At 41.6% G+C, this 25,706-nt stretch overlaps 1 protein-coding gene across 2 annotated transcripts in view; it reads right to left on the bottom strand.

The window, feature by feature from the left end:
• Positions 1-25,706, bottom strand: part of HTR4 (5-hydroxytryptamine receptor 4) — a 260,433-nt gene that overhangs the window by 110,076 nt on the left and 124,651 nt on the right. The window contains exons 6-7 of one of the 2 annotated variants that reach the window (XM_074360903.1): positions 18,359-18,466; positions 6,646-6,825 (exon numbers count right to left, since the gene is read on the bottom strand). The gene's annotated coding sequence lies outside the window, so the exon portion shown is untranslated. Of the gene's footprint in view, positions 1-6,645; positions 6,826-15,705; positions 16,685-18,358; positions 18,467-25,706 lie in introns of those variants that run through there. The other variant, XM_074360904.1, reaches the window with a different exon arrangement.

Raw genomic sequence — 25,706 nt, forward strand, 5'->3', positions numbered from 1 at the left:
TGTGCAGCTTCATCTTTCAGAATTCCTATGTTTTTCACTACACTTTCCCACAACATGGTGAATCAGAGAATACAGGGGAAGAGTTCAGTCTGTTTCTTTTGAGGTTACCCTAAGCAAGTCCCCTTCTCTTCCTGAGCCTCATTATCCACTTCTCAATAATCAGAAAGGATGGGAAGAGATGATCTCTGGGTTCACTTCCAGCTCTGAGATTCTATAATTCCATCTGCTGGTTTTCTAATCAAATCTTACCAAGGAGAAACTGTAAATCTATTTATCTACATAACAGAACCAGGAAACTCAGCCTGGACCCTTGGATTCCTTGGTCAGTGTGAACCACACATATATGTCTGGCAGCCAGGAAGAGACTGGCAGGCCACCAGAGCTGGAAAGGATGCAGACCTGTGTTTTTCAGTTTTATACTTTAAAGCCTCTAAGATTAAAATGGGCTGCCATGGGCATTTCAGAGTCTGTGGCAGGTGAGAGGAAGGCTCTGTCTACAGGACTCAATCCCCTTCCCAGACCTCAAGCAAAGCAGCTCTATCTTTTTTACATTTTGAGTCTGGAATAATCTTCTGTTTGAAATACATAAGTACAAAGCTCTAACTACTGAAGTGATGGGGTTCCACCCTTTGTCATCCTCTACCTAACATCATTCTCAAAGTGAGATGATGCATGTGCACATGTTTTTTTTTTTCCCCTAGGCAGATGATTCTCAAGAGTTTACTAGATTCTCAAAGGGATATGATTACCCACCCTCAAAAGGGGTTTAAGAAAAAAAATAACCTGAAAATCCTCATAGGAAACAAGATGGTTGACCATTTTAGGCAATGTACTATTTTAATCATAACAATACAGTTACCTCTTTTCGCTAGCTAGCGTCCTAATGCAGAACATATAAATAAGCCATGTTTCTAGCAAGAGCAAAAAATAACAAACAGAAAACATCCATTTCCATGGCTTAAAATACAGCCTCTTCACTGAAGATTCCCAAAGTCATAGCTTTAGCCTAAACCTTTCCCAGATTCATGTCACATCTCAACTTGGATGATTAAAAAGCATTTCAAACTGAATTCTTTACTTCCCACTCCAACACAGAAACCTGCTCCTCCCTTACTGTTCTCCATCTCAGTAAATGGCTTCTCCATTTACCCAGTTACTCAAACCAAACACTATCTTTTTCTCACATCCTCCAACCAAACGATCAGCAAACTCACTCTCTCTCAATCCTAACTTTTTTTCATTACCTCCAAATCCAGCACCTGGTCCAAGCCACCATCTCCTTTCACTGGAATACCACCAAACTCTCCTAACTCGACTCCTGCAGGCTCCACGATCATCTCTTTTCCCCACAGTAGCCAGAATATTTTTTTTTAATGTATATCAGATCATTTCTTGCCTGTATAAAATTCTAGTGACTTTCTATACTTAGAATAAAATCCAAACTTATCATAGGCAACCAGACCCTACATGATCCGGCCACAGCTCCTCTCCAATCTCAGCTGTAGCCATGCCCCACCCCTGCGCTGCCTTCTTGCTCACTGGTTTTGCTGCTTTCCTTGACCATCAAAGCAGGCACTCACCTCAGGCCCTTTTCACATGTTTCCTCTCCCTGGAACTCTACCTCACTTCCTTAATGAAATGACACAGCTCAAAAGTCACTTCGTTGACTACCTAAGTAAAATATCAGACCTCATTTTCTGAAAGTTTCTGTCCTCTGTATCCATTCTATTTTTTTCTTCCTAATACACACATTATATATATTCCATTGCTTCTTTATTTTATCTGTCTCCCCCATTAAAATATGTTTCAAGAGGGCATAATTGTATCTTGATCACTATTATGTCCTCAGTGCCTAGAAAAATACCTGACATATTGTATTCTCATCATAGATATTTGCTGAGTCAACTAAGTAATTAGTTAGTTTTGCAAATGAGGAAACTGAGGTTTGAAAGTTTGTAATTTTCCCTCTGGGAGGTAATATATGGACCACACCAGAATACAATATTATAATTTCTAAAAATATAAAAATAAAAGTTCATCTTATTTAGTTACTCTTTACTAAGAGTTAACAAGTGCCAAATACTGTCCTTTTCCTCCTCCTCCAATTTCTGAGTCTTTATCTCTATTGTTAGATGAAAAGACTAAGGGTCAGAGAGGTTAACTGACTTGCCAAAGTCACACAGCCAGCACTTGACCACACTGGGAAGCCAGGGCTGTGAATTTCAAAACTCAAGATTTATTTTGCATAGTTCTTGTCATCTTATCACACTTGCATCCACTGTTAACAAGGCAATGTCCTCATGAAAGTGAACATTTGCTTTAATTTTATGCTGACCATTTATTTCCTCTTTTTCTGAGATCAGTGCCTTGCTTTTCCTTTGTGGAACCCCTCCCCGGCCTCAAGCCCAGTGATGAGCACATGATCAGGACTGGGCAATCAGAATGGACCATTCTCTGGCCACAAGGATTCATTAACTTTCCAGCTAGACTACTAATGCCAGTCCTGAGATTTTTTGCTACAGAAAGTCTTTCCCCTGGTGTTGCTAAACTTACAGACTTTCAATTCAAAGTTGCTGATGACCATCAATGCCACTTTGTGGGGAGAACTTGTCTGAGAATGAAGCTAACACTCAAAGGAAAACAGAGTTGCAACATAAAGAATGCCGTGTCCTGATGAAAAAACATAGGGCTTAAGATCTAGCAGTATCTTAAGATGCTTTTATCTTGAACTTCCCAAATACATGAGCCAACAAATTCTTTTTATTCCTCTGTAAGCCATTTTGAGTTGGGATCCAGCCATTATCTGAAATCCAAAGAATTCTGATTTACATACAAGAAAATCAATATTGCATCTATACACAGATTAGAAGAAAGGAAAGCTGGAACTATAAAAATCAATTAAAAGCTAGCTAAAGGTTCATCTCATTGACACTGCATTTGAAAATGTTACAACAAGGGAAAAACTATATATTCACAGCAATGTACATTGTTATATTTTTGCCATAGAAAGTCAATGAACAAATTTAAAATGACTGCCATTCAACAAGCCAGTGAGAACATGCTTTTTAGTCAGAGAGAAAGGAACAGTAACAACAAAAAAAAAGCTGGTGACTAGTATCTACCCTGAATTGATACACTGAATATAGTCCACTATTGCCTGCTATGCTCACCAGGGATATCTAATCAGAGCCATGATTATAGGGACATCACTTGCTGGGAGCATGGCTCAGAGTGACAAGGGTGTGCAAGGAATCACGCCTTTATCTTGCATACTTATATTTCTAACTCCTTAACAAAACACTACCTAGTTAATTAAAAACACAATCAACTGAGAACATCTCCTATGCTCAGACAAAAGCTATGTCACTTCAAAACGTTCTGCTAACTTAAAGTTCAGTTAAACCTTGTGTGCATGTGGTAAGTGTGCACGCGTGTGTATATGTGTGTTTTAATAACAGTCTTGCTGTATCCTTGTCTCCTTCAGTCCTAAGTTGTCATAACCAGAAAAAAAGCACAGCAAGTCCTGGGAAGGGCTGAAAGAAGGAGTCAAACAAACCCTTCTACCATGTGAGGTACAAATGAAGGTCTCTGTATTCTCTCAGGGCTAGGACAAGTTCAAGCCACTAATTATTCAAAACACTTTATCTGTCACGAAAGTAAAGCTATAGCAACATACTCCATCAGATTCCTTGGAGCTTCTTTCCTGTGTTAGATACACTGAGACTGATCTTTCATTAAAACACAAGGAGAAGGAGGAGGAAGAGATCAAATTCTTTATGTCACCCAATGCTGGTTCCAACCCTCAGTTTTCTAGCTTACAAATTTTAAATAACTAAAGGGCAAACCCCGAAGGTAAGTACACCCCATCTTTACCCTTGTTCTTTAACTTAGAATACTCTGAGAGATTGCTGTGAACAGCAGTTAATGGTTAACAGAAGGTGTGTAGTTGCATCTCTATTATGAAGAGTATGAGCACAGGGCTCAGCTGTAAATAATCCCCACCTATCGGAGTGAAATATCAATGTAGTTTGGTACATTGCCAACATTTGCCAACCTGGAGCTTTGTCATAACCTCAGCTCCCGTTGCTGCACTTTGGGTTTTTTTCTTTGGTTTTGGCTGCATGGGTGGATATTCATGCATAACTGTGCATGGATTGACCACGTTTCTTTATCAAGAACGCCTACATGGGTTAAATTTCTACATCAAAGGGCATACTCCAATATCTTTGCTTTGGACAAGTGTCAAGAATAAGTAAAACATTATTTATCTTTATTGCCAAATTGAGGGTGGGAGCTTGGCATAATGGAAGGAACACTGGGCCAACAGTCCCTCAGTCTGGCTACCAACTCACTGTTCCCATTATTAAGAAAGTCTGTTTACAATCTGGGTCTCAACTGTTCCATCTGAAGAATCCACTGGGCTACAGGGTGTTGGGCAGGGTGAGCAAAAGGAGAAATTTCAATTAGAACTTCTCAGAAGTTAAAAGAACTTTTGAAGAGGTGAGTTGCTTGTCATTGGAGGTATGTAGGCAGCATGTGGGTAACTATTTAAGGATGTCTAAATGAGAGATGTGATTTTGATGACTGATAGGGTTTCTTCCAAAGCTAAAAGTATAGGACTGTGACAGTTCATGTTACTTCTGTTTCTCAAAGACCAAGTGTTTTGAATGGTTTTCCAATTTTAAAAAAGGATGCAAGCTCCATCCATATATACTGTCACAAACAGGCTCCATCTATCAAGCATGATCACAGACATTTCTGAGCAGGTGGAATTAAAAGAACAATGGAATGTGTGATTTACTAAGGCCAGATATTTGCAAAGAGTTAGCTGTCACATGCTTGTTAGTCTCATCACCTCATCATCATCACTGCCCTAACCCATTACCAGCCAGATGTACTACAACACCCAATCTCACGTGGATCAAACACACAAGCATTCCCCAAAACAGCCTTCTACATCCCGTGGTCATCATGATTTCCCAGTAACCTTTACTGAGGGGGAAAAAGAAAACTCTTAGATCATCTGAAAACTTGCAACTGTGCAAATTCTCACTAAATGGAAGAAAAAAAATTGCTCTCCTTGGCTGTTTACTAGGACTTTGCTTTCTGGAAGATATTTGGAATTTGTAGGATCCTGTCTCAGCAATTTTTTTTAACCTCGATCAGTTGATTATACTCTGTAAAAGAATTTCTTTCTATAAATTACTCCTGAAAAAAATCACATTATTTGTTTATCCAGACACCTAAATGAAGGTAGTGCACAAGTGAAAATGTGTATAAACCATAAAAAAAAAGAATCTGTATTTCAAGGGCTGGAACTTCATTGAAACTGTCTTTTTCTAAGGCTGGAGGTCAATATGCCATTTGTGCTGTCACCTAGAAAGTTTTAGTCCTAAATAAAAAGCCTCTAGCTGTTTCCTTTCCATAAATGAAAAGCCATACAGACGCCAATTCAGTTACACTTAAAGGACCACCATACTGATATATACAATTAGCATGCAAGATGGCTTTTAACTTTTTTCAAAATAACTAAGAAAATATTTTTCCTAGGTAAATAAACATTTCTCAGCTGGGAACTTTAGCTCCTTTATTAAAAAACTGATGTTTTCAATAGAGGCACACCCACTCTGCCTTTGGGGGGGGAAATGGATTATAAGTAAAGGGGGAACATGAATTTCTATTCCACGTAGAACTGAGTGGAGTATATCTAGAGTATTTCTAGAAATCAGATTTTTTTAAGGAAGCAATCCCCCGCCGCCGCCGCCGCCAAACAATGTGGTGAGGAGAGTGCAGCTACAAGAAACCAGATCCAATTAAATATGGATCTGGACTATTCATGAAGAAAAGAAGATGATTCAGAAGGCATTTATTTATATATTTACTTTTCTGATCACCTGACAAATGTCTCACTCTCGATACGGCCATATGTTCTGTGAGGAAAGAGGCACAGGGCATAGGGCACTGCTGAGTGAATGGCATGACATGATATGAAAGTTTATACTTGACCATTAGGAAAGGAATTAGCCTTGTCTTTGTGTCGACAAAGTGGAGGTAGTGGGAGTCTCAAGAGAACTGAGCCTCACTGTGAGACAGACCATCCAACATCAGAGCTGTCCAATTACTGACCTGTGTGCCTTGGCAAGCAACAAGGTCCACCCACCTCAGTGGGAGGCTCGAACAGGAGCCAGAAAACCATAAGTCAGTCACGTTTGAGGGGAAGGAGCAAGTCTTGGATGATTCTGAATTCTGATGAAATCCAGGAATGCAATGAGAACAGAACTAAATAGAGGCTGTTTATTGTAGAGCAGAGGTTCTCAAGTTTAAGCATGCACGAGAATCACCTGAAGCCTTATTAAAACACAATGGCTGGGCCCCACCTCCAAGTTTCTGATTCAGTAGGTTTAGAGTGGACGTTTTGCATTTCTAACAAGGTCCCAGGTACTGCTATGCTGCTGCTCTGGGGGCCACTCCTTAAGGTTAAACATAGATTTCCCAAGTATGGTTCTCATGCCTCCTGGAGAAAGCACATGATATTAGGAAGTAGGTGGATAGAGCATTAAGTACCATCGAATCATATGGTAAAAAATGTGTTCTCTTTTCATTTTCTATTTTAATCACTTATTTACATCGAAGAAAAGGACTCACGTGTTAGTTTATCTTCGAGTCCTTCCTGATATCTGGTAATCTCTCTTTTATAATAAACAGGTTCAAGGCTCACAGTCTTTTGTGAGAAACACTGTTGTCTTTCTGGGGTCCCGCCAAGAAGCAGATCTTGAGGTGAAGATTAAATAGATGCACATAGTTGATCTGGCAGGTGCAGGCACCCTGGCAGGGGAGTAATGATATAGGAAAGGGAATGAGGAACGTGTTATTAAGCCATCGAAGCTTAATCCCACAGGGAAGCTCTGGGCAATAGTGTAAAACACATGCCTCAGAATTACCCTGGACAAGTAGGGAGGGAACTGGGGTTCTGACACTCTCACACCCATCATTTGGGTTGTCCACAGGGGGACATGGATTCCCAGGCACCTCCAGTCCATCATGCTTGTAATAAAAGTCAATTTCAGCAGACTGAGGGCAGCCTTCCAAAAATTATAGAGATTCATCACTGGAAGTCTGTGGTTTATACAGAAACAGTGAGAGGATCTGCAGGAAAATGGGAGAAGCAGTGGTATTATCTGCTCCAACTATTTAGCTGAAATCTCATACATGGTTTTGTGTGATAAATTGCACTTATTTTTACAGTTATCTTCTATTTCTTGCAATTGGTACTCATTTACACTTACGCTGTTTCTTTGTAAAATAAATTCATTTAGGGAAAACCGATAGATCTAAAGAAAAGTGCTATGCAGATAATGCTCCAGGTGGCACAGGAAGGTGGCAAGAATCACAAAGGTGAAAGAAGTTCAGGAAATGCTGACAGTGATTTAAAGCAGAGATTAGCAGAGGTTTTTTTTTGTTTTTTTTTTCTATAAAGGGCCATTTAACAAATCTTAGGCTTTTCAAGTATAACATCATTATCACAACTACTCAACTCTGCTGCTATAGTGTGAAAACAGCCATAGACAATACACAAATGAATGAAGATGACTGTTTTCCAATAAAATTATTTATGGAATTTGAATTTCATATGTTTTTCACTTGTCACAATATAGTATTCTTCTTTTGATTTTTTCAACGATTACAAAATGTAAAAATCATTCTTCACTTGCAGGCCATACAGAAATAGGCAGTCAGTCAAATAGTTTGCCAGCCCCTGATTCAAGGATTAGCCTTGCAATCCGTCCTCATTCTATCAATTGCCCGTATGCCCTTGGACAAATTACTTACTTTTCTTAGCCTCAGTGGCCTCTTCTGTGTGACCCGGATGAGCATAATACCAATGTCACAAGATTATTGCAAAAACCAAATGAAAATAAATACTTATAAAGCAGGTGCCCAGAAAGTTCACAAAGTAATGTTAGCCAGCTATTGTAACTAGGTGGTCTCCAGCTTCGCAGTGCCCCAGTCATTGGAGTCTGGATGTTTCCCACTCTGCTTCTCCACAAAGGCAGGTATGCATCTGGGGGCTGATCTTTCCTACTTTGGGATGTGTTTACAGAAATTATTTCTCTTCTCTATAGAACAAGCCCTCGAAAGTTGAGCCTGATAATGCCCAAAAGGTTTTATCACCACTGACTTCAGAGACCTGGAATTGGGAGAAGGTCAAACTAAAATTTGCATTTCATCTAAATTAAGTCACCAAATTATAGTGTTTAGGATCTTGCAGAATTATGCTGCTGATATCAGTGGTTCTCAAACATCAGAATACCTAAAAATCACTTGCAAAACTGCAGATTCAAGTGCCTCACTCAAAGCATTTTTGAATCAGTAGGTCCAGGAGTCTGCATTTTAACAAATGTCCCAGTGATTCTGGCACAGATGATTCATAGACAGCAGTTTGGGAAACATATCAAGGCTGGATCACAATCCACCAGGTGAGCATGCCCTTCTGAAATCCTCTTTAATAGTTTTCCCATATCTGTTTAAATGCTTCATCAGCCAAGAGACAAAGATTACATTATTTGCTGTGCATGCCAAAAGAAAGGTCTCTGCCAGAGTTATTTACCTCTTCTGTCTTCACTCTTTTCTATTTCTTTTGAACCCCCTGGAGTAGAAAACAGTATATACAAAACTCTCTACTTCAGATATCATGTGCTGATTATCATATACAATTAAGCATGCCAGGGCAATCTCAAAGGACATGAGCTATTTAGGGCTTAGATGGAAATTCTTGAGCAGAATCTGCATCTTTACTAGACTAGTAAGATGTTACCTCCCCGAAGACTGCTGCCCACAATTTCCTTCCAACAGCTCCTAAACAAACCCCTTGGGGAAAAGATAAAATCATATCCATAGATTTTAGAGGGGCCCATTTAACACAGAAGAGAAGACTACTGGGGAGGAAGCAGGGGAGTGGTCAGGACACATTTCTATAACTGGTATTTGCTGAACACATACAAGTACTAAACCTTCACATGCATTACCTAATTTCATCTTCACATCATGTTATGAAGGAGAACTGCAATTATCCCCATTTCACAGATGAAGAAAGTAAGCATAGAAAGGAGGTATTGTCCAAGGGCACACCACAGCCCAGACCTTTCAACCACTAAGTTATCCCATTAAGGATCCAGATCTCAGTAGTCCCTTATCTCAACTTTTCAAGCTTAATTTTATTAGTTATTTACATAGCTCTTTGAAACCTACAGAATGTCTACTGACACTTGAAAGATGATAATTTTTTTTTATCATATCCCAACTTCGCTCTTAGCACCACATGACTCTTGAGTTCCTCATTTTGCTTCCATAAGCCCCAGGTCTCCAGCTGTTCAATGTGGTTAAGATATCCAGCCCACCTGTCTTGCAGATCTGCTATCACTCATGAAGTTCAAATAAGATAACATATGTGAAAGTTCTCTGAATATTGTAAAAAGTTATCTAAAATGGTAATTTCCCAGGCTGTCATTTCTACAAACTACTTCTAAAATTCTGAGAAGGAAGAAAGAGTAAATTAGTTTTGTAAAATCATCTATATCAAAAATCATACTTTCCAGACATCTGGGGTAGGTTGTAAAGCACCAAACCTGCAAATATTTGTGGAGCAGGAGAAATGCTGCTTCTACTTGGAAAGTAGACTAACTATCATGCTCAATGTAATGGAAATTTTGGGAGCTTGAGAATCAGCTGACCTGGGTGCTGGTCACTGTCTTGTCACTAGGTGACCTTGAGAGAGTCTTTCCCTCTCCCCTGCTAGTAGATACAATGCTGTTTGGTGGTTAAAAAAAAGTGGTCAGATTGCCAGTGTTCAATCCACCACCTCCTCATGAGTGATCTTGGGCAAGTCATGTCACCTGTCTTGGTTTCAATTTCCCAATTATAAAAATGAGAATTAGAAACAGCTGCTTACTTTGAAATCATCCCCCAAATGGATTGATGAATGGATAGAAGAGTGGACAGACAGAAATATGATAAGGAAAATTAGTAAAATGTTCATTGTAGAATCTATGTGTTAAGTATATGGATGTTCACTATATAATTCTTTGAACTTTTCTCTTAAACATTTTTAACAATAAAATATTGGGAAATTTTAAAATGCAACAACAGTGTTGTCAGTAAAGTAGGATGAGACATAGAGCTCTCAGCAATGCCCATGGTATTGGCATACTTTTGTAATGATTATTTACTGTGCAGTTAGAAGATGGGACAAGATGATAAATGCCTTCAGAGCTCTTATAATCTGTGAGTCAGAGCTGTGCCAGGTGAGCCAGAGACATGACATGCATGAGCAGAAAGAGAAGCCAGGCCACATGGCATAGAAATCAGATGGACAGAGAGGAGCCAGAATGCAGCCACAGAAGTATCAGAAACCAGGAGGTATGCACAAACAGAAGCAGCAGGACCCTATGCAGGGGATGCCCAACATGGGAGTACCCTGAAAATAAAGGCGAGTGGCCATCATTACATGTCAAGTTAATGTGTTTCTCTCTCAACTATTCCTTTGGTAGGAGAAATGCACCAGATTTCGAGTCAACCCTGCATTCAAATCCTGTCTCTGCTACACTAGTTATGTGACAGCAGGAGATACTTATTAAAGCATCACTAGATCACTTGTGCTGGGAATACCCACCACAATACAAGAGTGAGACCTTGGCATTTATACCTCTGCTATGACCTTGGGCCAATCCGATTCTGTCTCTCAAGAATTTGAATGGAGAGACACACTAATAAGAATATGTCACATTAATGATACAGCAATGGGGAAAAGACTGTGAACTCCCAGAGCTGAATTATCTGAAGATGACCTGGTTTCCAACCTTCCTGGGGTCTAGTTCCTTGAACTGACGAGAAGCCCCATTATCCTTCCAATAAATTCCACTTTTTGCTTAAGCAAGAAAGTGCTGGCTTTTATTATGTATACACAAAAAAAATATTTACTAATACAATTAGCCTTCTGAAAACACAAGGTTGTTCTTTAAATTTGCAGACTTTGGCTTCCTCATCTGTAAACAAGAACAACAACTCTTCTTTCAGGGGTTTGATATAAAAATCAAAAAAGACTAGGTGTATATAACTCCACAATACGTAGTACATATTCAATAAACATTACTTGAATTGAATATGAGTTTCAGAATCACTAAATCATTCTGAGCAAGTACTTAAGAGTCACCTTGCCTAGGTGAAGGATGGGTGGCCGTGCAAAATGAAATAGGTGCTGGTAATCAAGAAGAAAGAAGGAGTTTGCAGAATTTGAAATTTGGTTTTAAAAGAAACTTTTCTGATTGAGATTTTTAAAAATTTAATCAGTTACATCAATGTTCTGACTTGAGTTTCTGTTGGGTTTCTTCACTGTGCTAATGTTGATTTGAAAGGGAAAAAAAGTACAAAGCCACAGGAAACAAAAGCTGGATGGACTAGTCAGAATTTATCTGGCAGTAGACAAGATATTAAATTATCTTTTATTTGGATTATCCTGTGAATAATGAGGAATTTTATTATCCAAATTGAGGTAGCAGTAGGGGAGGGTGGAAGTACGGAACAAGAAAAGATCTAAGATCAGAATTATTCCAACCTAGAAATACTATAACTGACAAAAAGCAAAGGTTTTTCTGAAATTCAAAATGAGAGGCAAAGCTTAGATGCTTAGTGAGAGATGTCAATTAGTCCCTAGCAATTATTGTTCTTTCAATCTTGCTCTATCCATTGATTCTCCTAAATCCAAATGTTGAGTTATCTTAAAAATAAGATATCTCTTTATTTTAAAAAATCTCAAGGGGGTGGATTGTGAGCTTTATTTGGTTATTAGGTCTTAATCATGTGGTTCACTATTGTTGTCCCTGGACCAGCAGCATCAGCACCACCCAGGAATCTTGTTAGAAATGCTAATTCTCAGACCTCAACCCAAAAGCACTGAAACAGAAATTCTGGGAACAGGGACCAGCAATCTGGGTGTTGATATAGGGTCTTAGAGGAAATAGTCAACTTTCTTAGGGCTTGCCTTGGATCTTTGAGCTTAACAGTAATTGGTGCAGTAGTCATTCTTACTCTGGCTATATTTAAGGTTAGCTCTACCAATAAGCCTGTTTGGTGGCTATTTACATCACACTATATTGTCCCCTATCCAACTGCATACAACTTTCTACTGCCTCAAAGTATAAAAACAGCATGCAGAATGGAAGAATGAAAGGGCAGGCCAAAAAGAATATGGAAGTAGGGTGTTGATAAAATATGCCAAAGCAATTTTGGTGACAGAAGTGATATCTAAAGTTTAGATGTGGTGAGGACTTAATTGTTTTGCTCCTTTCTGCCATCCTTCTTTTTCCCTGAGCTCCTCTCCCCCCAATTTATCCAACCCTGCCACTATCCCTTTCACTCTGTGTATGCCTTGGAGCTATTTCTGAATAACTGGAATACAAAGAATGGGAAGACAAAAAAGGGAAGAAATCACATTATTTCAGCTGAACACAACTACCAACCTCGTAGTCTCTAGCCTTCCTAGAAGTAGACTTGATTCTACAATTGAACTAGATGATGTTTAAGATCATTTCCCACTGTGACATAAAGATCCCATTCACAGAAGCCAGTTGACTGCGGGCATTCAGAACACAGACCCTGGAGCACACAACCCAACCCCAGCTCTACCATTTCACAGCTGAGAGAACTCGGGCTTGTTATTCCACCTAAGTTTGAGTTACCTCAAAATAAAAGTATCTTTCTCATAGGACTCTTAATGAAGATTAAATGAGATCATCTATGTAAAGCATTTAGAACTGTACCTGGCACATAACAAGGGCTAGATTAATGTGAGCTATTAGGATTATTATTACATTGTCTCTAAAACACTTCTCAGCCTTCAGCAGCATCTTGAGCATTTCCAGACATAGCAACAAGGCAGTAAGAAACCAGGAGGCGTAAAGGTAAATGTGTGAGGGTGGCTAAGTTGGAAGAGGGTGGAAAAGCACTTGGCAACACAGCAGTTCATCTGTCTATTAAAACACTTTGTTGTAAGGTCTTTCTGTACAAGGCCCCAAAACTTGTGCTTGTATTACAAGAGTGGTTCTCAACAGGATTTGGTGAGGCTGGGGCACTTCATCCCCCAAGGAGACACTGGTAATGTCTAGAGATACTTTCGATTGTCACAGTAGGTGGTTGCTAATGGCACCGTATGGGTGCCAGAGATGCTGCTAAACATCCTATTATGCACAGGATAGTCCCTCCCAACAAAAAATTATCTAGCCCAAAACATCATAGTACAGAGGTTTGAGAAACCGTGAATTACAACTTTGTGTGTGAAGTTATCTTAGTAAGACTTCATACTTTTTTTTTTCAATTTTCAAAAAGGCAATGATATGGGAGATTCTGGCACTTGATGAGAGATGAAATTGGGTGACTTCTAAGACCTTTTCAACCCTAAGACAATGTGTGCAGCTGACCCTCAACCACAAACCTAAGTCAATAGAGCATTTTCATTCTCTCCCCTTTGCCTAGTTTCTTTCCCTGAAGACAAACTAAATTTTTTTTTAAGATAGTTAGATACTGGAAGGTAACCATAAGGCAATGGGGGAAATGTTTCTTGTTAAAAGAACATCAATGATAAGAGAATTCTAGAGCTGGAAAAAGTCTTAGAAATGATCTAACAACTAGATTCTAGTTGAAGTCTACCATCCCATTTCACACATGAAGAACCTGAGATTTAGAAAGGCCAAGAAAGGCCGAGAGACTTGATCTAGGTCAGATAATGCTACAACCATACAAGGCCCAGATTGTTCAAAGAAAAAACTTATTAGTCAGTGATAATATCAAGGAATTCCTATGTGTATTTGCTTTGACTTTTTTCAATGATCACAGTCTACAGATCTGTTTCTATCTCTGGAAATCCCTGAATATGGGTCTCACCTGATAAGGTGGTGGCAGTGGGAATAAAAAACAAACAAATTAGGTTCAAGAGGTATTGAGGAAAGCCAGATAAGACCTGCCTATTGATTAAGCTATCGCTGCTACTGATAAAGGAAGAGGAGAAATAAAGAGGCAACTTCAGTTCCAAGCCAGGGTGATTTGGGAGTTGATGGTGGTTCAACAAGAGATGGGAAAGTCAGGAAGTGGTCTAGGGTAGCTGGTCACTTACTTTGGGTTTCAGATGTTGTTCTTTAGCATGTGAAGATGGGGGAAGAGATGAGGGGATGAACAGTGTCAGGGAGGTCTGCAAGAACTCAAGTTGAAGAAAACATTCAATTTGGTGGTTATGAAGCCACTGTGGCCCCTCCAAAGACCAGTGCTTCAGGAGTGAAATCCAGAAAACTCAAGAGCACCACTGTCTTCTGGGCCCTGGGACCTCTGCTCATCATGGGCTCAACACTCTCCGAAGCTCCTTGCTAGGTTGATATGCCACAGTTCTCCTGGAGTTCAAATGATGTGCCAATCAACTATATAATAATAATTATAATAAATACGAGTCACGTAGGAAAAATAAACATAAGATAAAAAAAGACTAGAAAATGATACAAATCCTCTTTACTATTTTTTTCCACACTCATCATTTAAAAATTTTTTTTTTATCTTAACTTTTTTGGGGGAGTAGGGGGAGATAATTAGGCTTATTTAATGGAGGTACTGGGGATTGAATCCAGGACCTTGTGCATGCTAAGCTTGTGGTCTACCACTGGGCTATATATACCCTCCCCTCTACACGCATCATTTTTTACGTGAGACCTGCTCCTCAGAACGCCATGAGTCTCATCCCCTGTCCTGACTTTTTCCTTGTTTCTAGGGCACTGCATCCATCACTAGTGTCCTTTCCTTTCATCACCTGCGTTCACCAGCAGCGCGCAGCAACCTCTCCTCCCTCAGCACTGACGCTGAAGTTCCACAGAGAGGACTAGGCAAACACCCCCATCCCAGCCCCCAGGGTTACCACAGCTTTTTGATCCAGGGACTCCCTCCAGCAAGGAGAGCAAACTTGCCCCAGTGTCCTTCCATCAAAAGCCACCTTTTGGTTCCTGCCTAACCTGTACCCTAAGAAACATTTTTTGTTCATTTTAACGGACCAAGGGAAATCAAGCCAACGTTTTCACAACACTGAACTCTAGGAAGACGAGCTCTCGCCATGACTTCACCTCTGCCAGCCACCACTTCCCTGTATCACCAGCCGCTTCTTCCAAAGGCAACTACAGCACAGTGCCACACACTGGGTCGCAAGCTGAGGGGAAATGCATGTGAAACTGGGACTGGGATTCTGTGAACGACGACTGCAGGAAGCTGGCTAGCACTGGCAGCCTCCGCGCGAACGCTTCATGCAGCGCAGAGTGCGCCCACACACTCGCGGTCACTTACACACACAGCCGGCTACACACTCCGGACATGTACATCTCGCCACACACACACACACACAGACACACACACACACACACACACACACACACACACACACACACACACACACACACAGCACACTCTTTCTGCTACACATCCAAGACCATCCACAGGGTCCACACATGTACCCGGTCACACACGGTTATGGATGCAAAACCCGTGTTACGCCTCTCTCTCACACTCTCTCACACACACACTCTCTCTCTCACACACACACTCTCTCTCTCACACACACACCCTTTACACACACTACCTCACAGAGCCAGCGAACACACCGGCGGTCTCACAAGTACTTACGTACACCGGCGCCGGGCACTAGCCGCAACCCTAGCGGTCCCACGCCCGAGGCATGTCCGACACAACCCGCCAGCCCACCTACAGCCTGAGCCGCCGCGCAGCCCATCCCTGAGGTAAAGCCGGGTCCGCGGAGCCCGGAGCCCCCAGCCGTCCCCGCCGTGCCTCCCCGCCCCCGCCGCGTTCCCGCGCACACGTGGGCTCGCAGGGCCGTGACCCCCACGCCCTCGCCGCACCTACCCGCCGCCCGAGGCGAGGGAGCGAGGCGCCCTGGCGGACCGGAGCGGCCACCCCTCGCCGCGGAGCCGAGCTTCTGCCGTCGCCGCCGCTGCGCTCCCAGCCGCTGCCTGCGCCCTCCCCGCCGCCCCCTCGGGTGCCGGCTCCAGCCCCCGCGCTGGGAGGCCGGCGGGCGCGAGGCGCAGGCCCAGGGCTGCGGGCGGAGGGACCCCAGCGCCGGCTCACCTGGGCGTGCGCGCCGAGCATCGTCCTCCTCGCGGCCGGCCGAGCGGGGCTCCGGGAGCTCCGCAGCCGCCGGACGCCGGGGTCGGCGGGGCCGCGGCCGGGCGCGCAGGGGAGTGGGCGCCGAGGGCCAGAGGGACCTCACCCCTCGGGGTGGGCCAGCGGACGCCTTCCTGGGGAACCCTGCCCATCCGAGGGAACGAGTCCTGGGCTCACTGCTGGCTCCTGGGTGACCTTGGGCAAGTGGGCTAACCTCTCTGAGTACCCATCTCCTCTGCTGAGAGATAATAAACTTGAAAACTGAAAGCGCTTGTGGTGTCCGCGCCAATGGAAATCCTACCCCTGTACAGCCTGCTTCCTTCTCATGCCTCGGACTCTGCCAGGGCAGGGCTCCTTTGGGAGCAGGGTTCAGAGTAAGCTCTGTTGGCCCTTAAACAGAAGACTCCCAAGTTTTCCAGAGCCAATGTTTCAATTGACTGAAGTCTTCATAAGTGACCCTGTCAATAATTGTTTTGCTTCCCTGCTCTGGAGGAAGGCTATTCCCCTAGCTCTGTCCACTTGTGACCTTGAGCATGTAGTGAGGCCAGAGCCCAGCCTCACTGAGAAATAGGGACCATAAACTTGCAGTCCTGTTGAGTCTCTCCAGAGCTTCTGCCTATGTGTCACTAGTGAGTTGTAGTATCTGTGGGGAACTGAGACAGAATGGAAAACCTTTTTCCCCAACACATCTTTCCAAGGCCTCAGATTCCAGGGACAGAACAATTCAAGAGTTAAGCAACTTCAAGAAAGGAAGGGGAAAGAAAACTCTTCCTTTGGTGAGACAGGTGAGGCACCAAATGGCCTACTGGCCAGATAACTCCCCCATTCCAGGACCACTGAGTCTGCGTGGGAACTTGACAAAACAGAGGCACTGTGACAGAAATTAACCTCCAAAAGCAAACAAATCTTTCCAGGCAATCTTAAAAATTATTAACTTACAATTGTGAGCACAACCCAAGTGAACTGGAAATTTAAACTGACCAACCTATTCATTCCAGAAACTTCTAAGCTGGTCCCTTCCTCAGATTCTCTCTGTTGATATTCCTGCCTCTCACTTCCCCCTTCTTTTGCCAACCCCAAATGTCTGTATTTCTTCCCCATCCTGCTTGTACACTTTTTCTACCTTTTCCCTTTCCCATCTCAGTTTCTCCCCACCCTAGGTATCTCTTTACCTTCTTTGTGTCCTGTCTCTGTCTCAACACTTCTCACTCTCAGCCATTCTTACCCATTATTTCTCTCCCTGGCATGTATATGTCTTGAATATTTATTCATGTTATATGCCCCATTCAAAATTTGAAAGTGTAAAAATGGTCAGTTATTTCTCTAAAGATAAGATCCAAACTTAAATTTACCACTACACCACTTTCCTAAACCAAATACTCTTGATGAGTGACACCATTTCCCTCACGCTCGTGGGAGCACAAAGCCTGAATCATCTCTGAGGTCTCTACCTCTCTTCCCCTTCTCCTCAGCACCCACTTACCTCTTCCCATTTCCCAGGGAGGCTCTTCCCACTCTTCCACAGGTATCTGTTGTTTCCTCCCTATTCCCATTCAACTGAATCAAATGTGATTAAGTTAAGGATATTGAGATGAGAGATTATCCTGGATTGTACAGGTGGTCCTTTAGAAAGGTCCTTGAAAGGAGAGGTGAGAGGCGCAAGAGGAGGTCAAAAGTGATGCAGTGTAAAAAGGACTTGACCAGCTACTGCTGGCCTTGCAGGAAGAAGAAGGGGTTCTGAGCCAAGGAATGCAGAAGCTGGGGAGGTCAAGGAAACAGATTCTCCCCTAGAATCTCCAGACAGGAAGGCAGCCCTACAGACATCTTTATTTTAGTGCAATGAGACTCATGTCAGACCTCTGCTCTAGAGACCTGTATGATGATATATTTGTGTTGTTTTAAGCCACTAAGTAATTTGTTGTAGCAGGAATAGGTACCTAATGCAGTACTTCTCTTTTACTGATGGAGGTATACACAAATGCCGTATCTTGTTATTAATAGCAATCTAAGGTAGCCCCTACTTTAAGCCATTTTGCTACACCCAAACCTTATGCTTCAAGCAATTTGCTCTCTGAACCCCCGCTTTTCTTTTTTTGTCTGTACCAGTGCTTGCAAAGTCCTCTCCAGAGTGCCGTCCTCCAGGTGTGGCCTGTCCTACCTCTCTTCAGTGCTCATGGGTTCCATGGAGCTGCTCCTGATCTCTTACTTCTTTGCTTCTGTAAAACTTGGTATTTTTCAAAGTATATTCCATTTCAAATGGTGCTTTCTAATGGGAGAGAAGGGAACAAGAGAGAAGAACAGACTTTATATGCACAGGTTGAAACTGCTCTAGGCTCTCTGTTCCCACAAGGCTGTTTCCCTCTCTGTACTGCAGCACTAACCACCACACTGTGTGACTGTGAGTTATTTACAGGTCGACTTGGCCGCTGGTGAGTGCCTCCAAAGTGGAGACCAGGTCTTACCTCCCTTTCTACATCCCAGCTCCTAGATCCATGCAAGGCACACAGTGGGGATTCAGTAACTGGTTTTTGAATGAATGGATCAAGCAAGCAAGTGCAATGTCTGGTTGTGTTGAACAGATAGGGCTATTAACAATGTTTTCTTGCACCATCTGTCTCTATTTAGCTGGGCTGGTCAATTGAAGCATCTCAGTTAGTGAAATGTGGTTTTAAATGTGGCTGCTTTGAGGCATCGCTCAAAACATAGACTTTTCCTTTCTTTGGCTTTTGTTTGTTTGTTTTTGTTTTGCTTTTGCTGGAGAACATTCCCACAGTAAAAGTTCTTTTTTTAATCAGCTTTATTTAAAAGGGCTACTATTATTAGTAAAATGACTATAAACATGCTAACTCTTTGGCCCAATAATTCTACTACTTAAAATGCATCATAAGTATAATAAGCCTAGGTACACAAAGATTTACCTAAGAGAATGTTCACTGCAGGATCTTTTATAACAGTGAATAACTGAAAATAGCCCAAATGTAATGGGGGATTAACTAAACATACTATCTCTACCATAAGATACAATTAAGCTATCAAACATGATTGTCAGTTGATACTTATTATATAGAAAGACATTTATGAATATTTTTATATTCTTTATGTGTATGTTTATTTTCTAACTGCCATATAATAAGCCTATATTTAAACTTTAGGCTCAATTATTATTTTTTTAAATAGCTTTGCCTCCAAAAGGAAAATTGTATAAAACCTCGATATTTTTCCACATTCCAAGAAAACACATTTACAGATGAGATTCAATTCTCTGATGGTGGCAAAAGAAGGGAAAAGTCACAAAAGGCTTGAAATATAATCTGGGCTTATCTTCAAATGACAAATGCTGGATAGGCTGTGGAGAAAAGGGAACTCTCCTACACTGCTGGTGGGAATGTAGTTTGATGCAGCCACTGTGGAAAACAGTATGGAGATTCCTCAAAAGACTAGGAATAGACTTACCGTATGACTCAGTCATCCCGCTCCTGGGCATATATCCAGAAGGAACCCTACTCCAAAATGACACCTGCACCCCAATGTTCATAGCAGCACTATTTACAATAGCCAAGACATGGAGACAGCCTAAATGTTCATCAACAGATGACTGGATAAAGAAGAAGTGGTATATTTATACAATGGAATACTACTCAGCCATAAAAACTGACAACATAATGCCATTTGCAGCAACATGGATGCTCCTGGAGAATGTCATTCTAAGTGAAGTAAGCCAAAAAGAGAAAGAAAAATACCATATGAGATCGCTCATATGTGGAATCTAAAAACAAAAACAAAAACAAACAAAGCATAAATACAAAACAGAAACAGACTCATAGACATAGAATACAAACTTGTGGTTGTCAAGTGGGCAGAGGGTGGGAAGGGATAGACAGGATTTCAAAATTGTAGAATAGATAAACAAGATTATACTGTATAGCACAGGGAAATATACACAAGATCTTATGGTAGCTCACAGAGAAAAAAATGTGACAATGAATATATGTATGCTTGTGTATAACTGAAAAACTGTGCTCTACACTGGAATTTGACACAACATTGTAAAATGATTATAAATCAATAAAAAAATAATAATCTGGGCTTATCTTCATTCCATTAATTCATTGATTCTAGGAACATTTATTGTACCATCTCAATTAAGGCTTTTGACAGCAAGCAACAGCAAAGGACTCTAGCTAACTTAAGCAAAAGAAATTATTGGAACGCTATTTAGGGACTCATAGAATCACTGAGATGCTGGAAGCCAGGCTTGGAGAAGCAGGTACCAGGAGAGCTCCAGACAGCCAAAAAGCAGAAAGTTCACAGAGAACTCCATCAGGACTGTTAGCCACCCCTCCTGACATGGTGAATGGCTTCCACCAGTTCTCCATCCTTGGGTCGCCCAACCAGGTTCTCATGGGACAACATGCCACACAGGACAAAGTTAGCTTTGTTTCTCCTCCTTACCCTGTCCTGAATCAGAGAGTGAGGAACAAAGGATCAGGTCCCTCCACCAAGACTGCACACAACTGGGGAGCTTTGACTTCCCCAGCAAATTTGGGGTTCTGTTAGGAAAGCAAATATGGAAGCTAACAGCATGAAAATAATAAATGGCCACTATGGGCCTCTGAGATGTGCCAGCTATCAGGCTGGTCTTCCTTCCAGGCGCAGTTTCTCTGCCAGGAAGCCTCTGGTACAAATAGCTCAGTGGAGCTACCAGCGCAGAAACACCACTCAGAGGAGACTGAGAAAGCTTTGATTCTGTTATTTCATTTACAAACTTGAAACATGTTAAGGGTTTCTATTGCTAATTTCTTCTAGTCTGCAGATACAAGTACTATTTTTCTTTTCTGGTTGTCCACACTTTGCTCAACTGGTACAAATATCCTGTTATGTATTTACTGCATAGCAGTCTGCCATGGGCTTAAAGCTCTTATCAGCACCATACCATGGGGGGTTATCTTAAAAGTCTCAAGGCTTGTTTTAAGCTAATTTTACTTTGGGTGCCTTAGCTGCATGATGCAGTCATGTGTGTGTGTGAGAGAGAGAGAGCGAGGGGGAGAGAGAAAGTAGGCAGAGAACAAAGAGAAAGGACAAAGAAGATAGAAATCAAATTCCAAATCCAAATTGCTAAAATAAATCAGTGCTTCTCTTGAACTCACAAACTGGAAGCCTGCATACCTTCCATCCACTTAAGAGCTGCTAAAAATTTAAACAGTTGGACAAAATTTTAACACAGCTGCAAAAGAATGGAAACCAAACTGTGAATACCTTTCCTATAATGAAGCCAGGGTAACTGGCTTCATTTTAATAAACACTACAGAATAAATAAGACCCTAGAAAAAGACACTGTGGCATCCAATGGGCACATGAGGCACTCACCTTAGACAATTATTCTGTTAGGAAGCAACTGCTAACAAAACCTCCTCTAAATGAAGTTGCAAATGGAGAAACATTTACAATGTGCTGCTTGTAAGAATCAAATCTCCCACAGAGGGCTGTGTTTATTCTCACTTTGCTACACATCCTGGAGTGTATGATTATCTCCCACTCCTCCAAACCCAAATTAGACCTGTTGAAGGAGGCTTGTAGCTCAGACTCCTTAACTCGGCCTCCATAAAGCTCTTGTCCTTTGTCTTCTGCCCCAGCTCACACTCTCTGTTCTCCCACTGTGCTCTTGCCATGCTAGTTTCTGGTCCTGCAGAGCCCTTTCTGGCCTCAGGACCTTTGCATTTACTGTTTCATAAACCTAAAGTCTTCTCCTCTGCTTCAAGCTAAGTATCTCTTTTACAGAGAGGATTCCCCTGAGCACATATCCCTCATCCCATTATTTTTTTGTCCTAGACTCTGTTTATGTCACTTTCAGTCCTTATCTCACTCTAACTAATTCACAGATTTTTTTTTTAAACTTTCTTTCTCTCTAGTAAAATGTAAGCTGCTAGAGGTAAGACATTCTGCACTTCAGAGGGAGCCTGGCCTAGGGTGGATACTCCCTGGTAAGAGCTGGACGGATAGAAATACGAAGAGGACAACTGGATTTCCATTTGATCCCCTGTGCTTTCCAGGGCGGTCAGAGTTGCCCAGGAACCAAGGGCCCTTGGAGGCCAAAGAAACCCACAACCATGTGGATGGAAGGATGATCACTGACTTCTGTGATAAGATAAGAGACTTGTGTGCAGGAGGGGCTGTGAAAAGGAACAGGTGGTTCAGATGCTGTGACATTATGTCTGCAACTGAAAAGTGGATGAGGACCTAGAGAAGGAGGTGAGAAGCTTCAGGTTGCCTCTAATCAGGAAAGATCTGCCCAGAAGTCAGTCAGTTCCAATGGGAATTAACAGGATTGAGCAAGAGAGTATGAGATCACATAAATTTAAAGATAGGGTGCTCTTAGTCTGTGTGAACCTGCTTTGAACATGAAAAGCCGGCTGCCTGAATTAGCAGAGAATAGAGGCAAATAAAGGGCGGCCAAGCAGAGTTATCACTGTCCAGATAAGAGGTTCCTGGCTCTTTTTTGTGCTTAGCTGTTCTTTGTCCTCTAGACTTCCTCATATTGTTGGGTTTAATCTATTTATGCTTGAAAAGACCATTATCTAATCCATGTTTTATTATCAATAAAAATCAAACAAATGAATATTTAGCCTATTGGGAAGGAAAATTAGAAAATAAAATCTTCCAAGAACAGCCAAGTCACAAGAAAAACATCATGAGTGTGATCTGCCAGGCAAAACTCTGGCACAACTGAAACTTTATAATTTAATTTAAAATTTAGATGTAGTAAAAATTTGCTGTATTTTTTGGTATGCAGTTCTGTGAGTTTTAACTAAGTTATAGAATTGTGTAAACACTACACATTCAAGAAATGGCAAACTGAATTTTAACATGGACAAGGGTATTTGGATATAAATTTTAAATACTATATTTAATGGGACATTTTTGACTACCTTTGGCTAGTGTGAACAAATCTCTTCCTTCTCCACACTGCCCATTGTCCCCTGCACTATATCAGTTTACCCCATTCACAAACTTGGAAGATTTTCCCCCTGTTTCTAGAAGATAGAGTTCTAATGAGAGCAGAGCTACAGTGAGTAGAAGAGAAAAGTGGGGGATAGAGAGCAGCCTCCCACCTTACCAGATTCCATGGACTGGTTTGAGTTGTAGAGAGAAAGGATTAGAAGCAAAAACCAATAGGTGCTTTCAGGAAGGATTTGTGAGAGGCTGAGCATATGACAAGACTCTGTGTTCAAGGGCCCAAGTAATGAAGCAAGGCTCAGACTCAAGGAGGAAGCCTGTCCTTGCCCCTGGAGAGGCAGATCATTCAGAGCCAGACTCCTTGGCACAGATACTGGTGGTGCCATCACCAGCAGCACAGTGGGCAACGGAGGTGGTCAGAGCAGAGTGGGACAAAGTGAGTATGGCTGACATCTTCGGATGCTGAGCACATGTGTGGAATTTCTGTGGGGTCTCCCACAGATGATAAGGAGGCACTTACAGCAGGGTGGTTAGTGGATGATTCGAGCTATCATTTCATGTTGAAAGAAGGGCAACCTGGGTAAATAGGGGGTTGGCAAATATCTGTCCCACAGATGTTTTACTAGTTTCTCTGTGGCAGACCCTGTACTCAACCATGGGGGATATGCTAAATAAGATAAGAGGATGTATCCCTCTTTTCAAAGCACTCAGAGCCAACAGAGGAGATAAGGTTGGACACAGATAATTTCAACACATTGTAAAAATTAATAAGGTAAGCATAGGTAGCAAATGGAGCGTATGGCATTTATTATTGCTGTTGTTATTTTATGACTACACAACATTTATTGAACGCATACAATTTGCTAGTCATTTTGCTAAGAAAGGTAAAGGAACTTGGTATTGAGATGACGTGACATGGCTAGAAAGGGAGAGGGCCAAGATTAGAATTCAGGCTGTCTGCCTTCAAAGCCTTTGCTGAGTGCAACAATGAGATAAAAAATCGTAACAATAACAGCAGTGTATAAGCAACATTAATGGTTGATGACAGTATATGTATTGGTCACTTAACTATCATACTATTTCAAGAGCTATTATGCAGAGAGAAATAATAAAATCGAACTGGACTTTTAATGCATGAGAAGGCAAAACAGGCTAGGATATTACAGAGAAACAATTCAGCCTGGTGTAAGACTGTCGTAACATTTGGAGCCGTCTAGCACCGTAGGTACCAAAGCACAGGCTGGGCGCCATCTGCTAGGAATGCTAAAGCAAGAGCCCCTGTTCCAGGTGTGAAGTTCAACATCACCTCTGCTACTCCCCCAGTTCACTGATTCTCTTTCTTTGAGGTTTGAAAATCTCAGTCTCTTGCCAGCTCCTTTTCCGGCTAACACTTAAATGTCAAAGCCCTTCCTCTTCTTTCACTCTCTACATACACTATTCATTTCATTCACTGTGCTTGCTTTAATTATCATTTTCCGCCCCAGCCCAGAATTTTTTCTGAGGCATTTAAGAAGACTTAACTAGGATGGTCAGAATGTCTATTTCTCAATCTCAACATTATATAAATGAAGGTACTGGCAAAGTTGGAGAGGTAAAAGTGGAAAGGTGTGATGAATGGGTGAAGGAACCTTAATATCCTTATCATACAACATAGGAGTCAAGAGATGTCCATCCCTGTGGTTAATGGAATAAGCAATGGTTTTATTATGCTATTTAAAGTTGCAGAAGTGACCACAGAAGGAACTGAGGATGTGATATTGGGAGGTCAACAAACAACCACAAGTAAAGAAGTAGAGAAGTATCCTGCTCTGGACAGTAAGGTGTAAGGATACATATCATGAAATGCTCCACCCATCTCTGTCATTCTGGGGAGAGACAGTCTAGGGGCAAAAACAATGCATAAGTAAGATGAGCTAGAGAATCTCTGAGAAATGGAACAGAAGTCTGGAGGATGTTATTATCAGCTGGATCAAACTGTACCTGAAGCCATAAATAACCCTTAAATCATTTACTTATATAAAGCAATATATGTTTTCTGATTACCTACACAATATTCTTCATCTACTTTTATGAGTAATAAAACTCCAGTTTTATTCAGTGGTGTACTGATCCCAAATAAATGACTGAGCTCCCGCCAATGAACTTTAAAGATGTGCCATATGGACTTTCCAGGAAGACTCCTTCAAGGTGCTTGATACGGATCCAGCATGCCGTATTTCTTTTGCTCCTTACTCCTTCCTGCTGTGTGAGCAGAGCTGCTTTAGAAGCAAGCATTTTGAAACTTTGGAAATGGAAGCCATGAGGGAGCAGGATACTTGCACAGCCCAGATCCCTACTGAATGTGGAGCTTACTAGCAAAGACTGACTGCATATCTTCAGGTTTTTTTTAACCTGAGAAAATAAATGATAAAGTGTTCAAGCTACTATTAATTTGTATTTTCTATTATATTCAGTAAACCTATTCCTGACCAATATAGCTGGTATTTTTGTAATTTGAAAATTAAACAGTCCTGATAGATGAACTCAAACAAAAAGTTCTCTTCTCTGGAGAC

The sequence above is a fragment of the Camelus bactrianus genome, chromosome 3 (assembly GCF_048773025.1).
Source record: "Camelus bactrianus isolate YW-2024 breed Bactrian camel chromosome 3, ASM4877302v1, whole genome shotgun sequence".
Taxonomy (NCBI): Eukaryota; Metazoa; Chordata; class Mammalia; order Artiodactyla; family Camelidae; genus Camelus; species Camelus bactrianus.